Raw genomic sequence first — 3,352 nt, forward strand, 5'->3', positions numbered from 1 at the left:
GGCATCGGCCCTGATGGAGAGGAAGCCTGAAAACTTATCCATAATGGATGGAGATAAAAGGAAAGAAACACTTCAGCTTACATAACTCCGACTGCAGCCTAAAGCTCACAGATTTACACATTTAACCACAGAGTTAGCTCCCAGGAAAAAAAACATTTTATTGCAACCGTAATAACCATTCACACACTCATCTGTGAGGTAAATGTTTCTGCTGCGCCCGATGAAAGGCAGACATTTCTTCATGTTTTTACAGCGTTCGGCTAGATTAAGCTCTTCTCCCTGTCTTTAACCGGTTCTGACCCGGTCCGCCAAATCGTCTCCGTTAGCAGATCCTGCCCGGTTCCTCTCTGTTTTTCATAACCACTCAGCGGTGGCACAAGCCGGACCAGGCCGGGTGTGGAATCCATTTGTTGATTCACAAATCGATGATTCAAACCTTTTTTACCAATTATGATGGAAGAGCAAACAGCATCAACAACAAATATACCGAGTGCAGGTGGCATTCAGCTAATCTGCTAATTTTTTACTAACTTTGGAAAGGTTTAGCGCTCTTAGCTTCCCCTGAATTAATTTTCCAGCCCTGTGGAGGGAGATATAACACGCTGTGGGTGTCAACATGGTTGAGTTTAGTGCTTTAGCATTAGCTTCTGCTTTATTGGTCGAGCACTTCAGACTTAATGGAACTAATGTTAAACATTAGTGCTTTAGCGTTAGCGCAGCTAGCTTTTTAGTTAGCAGTGGTCACCCAAGGGAATACATGCTAACGACTCTGGCGAACTTCAGTCCCCAGAAGTCTGCCGGACGTCCGTGCAAAGGTAAAGCTCTGCGGCCGTGTACTTGGTGTCGGACAGCAAACTGCTCAAACTGTTTCATATGCAACACTGACCTGATGATGTTGAGTAGGCACAGCAAGTTACAATAAGGATGTGAAGTGTGACTGCCATTCTCTGCTCAGAACTACAAGGTGGTACTGTACCCTGGAGAAGAAACAGGCGAGGTGCCCAGTTAGCTCATCAAACTGGTTAGCATCCATGTGGATTGTGGGAAATGAAGGAATCTGTTATGAAAATCCAGGCAATCGGTATACTCCAGTATGTTGGAACCTTAAACGACATAATCAGAACATCGACCACAGCTCCTCTCATACCCCACACGTTCCCACAATCCCACCCATATTCACGCCCACATAATGAGGAACACACTGCCAGTGGAGACACACCCAACCAAAGGGAGTTGGGTGGCCAGAGGGAGACTTGACCATGGAGAAAAGGCTTGAGAGGCAGGTTGTTTCCTTTGAGGTGGTTCAGGAGATTTTTCAGGGTCGTTCCATGGAGAGGAGACCCAGAACTCCCAGGAGGGATGATGGACCTTCAAAGGTATTGATGATGTTCCAACCAGAAACTTCATGGGAAGTTTATTAGGATTTCATATGAAAGAAATAACAGTTTAACTGTGAAGTTGAAGCAAAATGATGGTTTTAAAGAAGTTTTCCTCCAATGATCCAAGATGTTGGCCCAGGCTTTAACTGGGTCTCTCCTGGCCTCAGAGATTCAGAAATCTTGGTGAAGGAAGACCAGAGTTGAAGGTCAACCTGGGCTCCAGACCACTGGATGTTACACCTGTAAGGTAATTACTGAGCAGAAGATCCTCCCTGCAGGTGGAGGCTCCATGTTTCTGACCGGGTCACTGGGACCCGGTTCCCCTCTCATAGTAACTTATGTTCCCGTCTTGATGTTCCTCTCAGGTTTGGACTTCTGACCAGAGGATTTCTAAATGTTCTGGTAAAATGTAAGCTGCGCTCAAATAAATCAGTCAGAGGTTTCAGTCTGGAGAGGGTTAATGTGTCACTGAGATGACCTGGGAAGGAACATTTCTGAGCCAGTCCAAGAAAATCAGTTTCCACTGAGGACGACGTAAATGGAAACCCAACAGATAACTGTCGGAGAGCCAGATGAAGCAGCATTCCTCTGAAGTGGAGCTCCGGGTTTAATCCTCTGGCAGCTGAATACATTTACATGTAATTACCTCAGAACAGGGTTTAGAAAGTCTAGTGTGAGCTGTGGTCACTTCCCGCCCTCAGTGGCCACCTTCCTCCTGAGAACGTAAAGGAAACAGCTGCTAGCGCCCCCAGAAGGCTGAATGTGAAGCTTCAGATCAAGATGAAAACTAATTTAAAGATTAATCAGCAGCTGCACCCATGGCATGATGGGTAACTTGTAGATCTGTTGGGTTACCATTAATGCTGAAAGGTACAGTACATCAAGGCTTTGTAGCAACATGCCACCATCCAGCCACGTCTTTCTTAGGGACGTTCCTCCCGATTCCAGCAAACCACGTTCTGCACGAGGCCCAGCATAGTGAAAGAGTGCAGGTAGTAGACAAGTCTGCCTGCAGTCCAGACCCCTCTCCCATTGAAGATGTAACTCATTATGAAGCGCAACATACGACAACAGAGACCCCAGACTGTTCAGCAACTCAACTTGTAAATCAAGCAAGAATGGAAAGATCTTCACCCACAAAGCTTCTACAGTTGACGTTGTCAGTTCCCAGACGCTTACTGAGTGTTGTTAAAAGGAAAGGTGATGTAACAGTGGTGAATTAAATATCTTGTCTTTGTAGTCATTTCAATTGAACATAGGTTGAAAAGATTTGCACATCATCAGACATATATATAAAGCATATTCTGCTTTAATTTACGTTTTACACAACATGCCAACTCCAAAGGTACCGGACGGCCCTTTCTGGCCCCAAATGTTCGGCACCAGATGAAATCCAGCTGCTGACTACCTGAAGCTCTGGACGGACACGTTCACACCTCCTGTCTGAAGATCCCAGCGTTATTTCAGGAAAAATTATGAGAACAATTCCTGCTCCAGGAGGGAATGATGGCAGCTGAGTCCCGGGTCAGAGCATATGTCGGGTGGACCTGTGCCAGCTGGGGCCTGTGTGAGGGCGTGGTTCTGTAGGAACCAGAACATTTTGTCCTGAGGAGGGAGGCCAGCCTGAGCAGGTGGCCACACATTGCGCTCCATGTGACGCTGCAGACATTCATCAGCTTCAGGTCAACAACCTGTGAGGAGACACCTGGATGCAAAAATACCTACAGTTCAGCCCTTTACCTGCTGCTGGTTTAGAGGATAAACATCCGATCCCAAGTTTAGCTCAAAGGTCAGGATGGGAAGAAAACCTAGTAGTGGATAAACTCAAGCATTTACTCATTTCTTCACTATGGATCAGAGGATCATGGTTCATTCCTAAAGTCTGCAGGTAAAAGGTCAGAAGGGGTGCTAAACAATTTCTAACTAACCTACAAGGATCCTAACAGTCCTAACAATTCTTAACTATCAAACAA

Source organism: Xiphophorus maculatus, chromosome 11 (assembly GCF_002775205.1).
Source record: "Xiphophorus maculatus strain JP 163 A chromosome 11, X_maculatus-5.0-male, whole genome shotgun sequence".
In the NCBI taxonomy this organism is placed as follows: domain Eukaryota; kingdom Metazoa; phylum Chordata; class Actinopteri; order Cyprinodontiformes; family Poeciliidae; genus Xiphophorus; species Xiphophorus maculatus.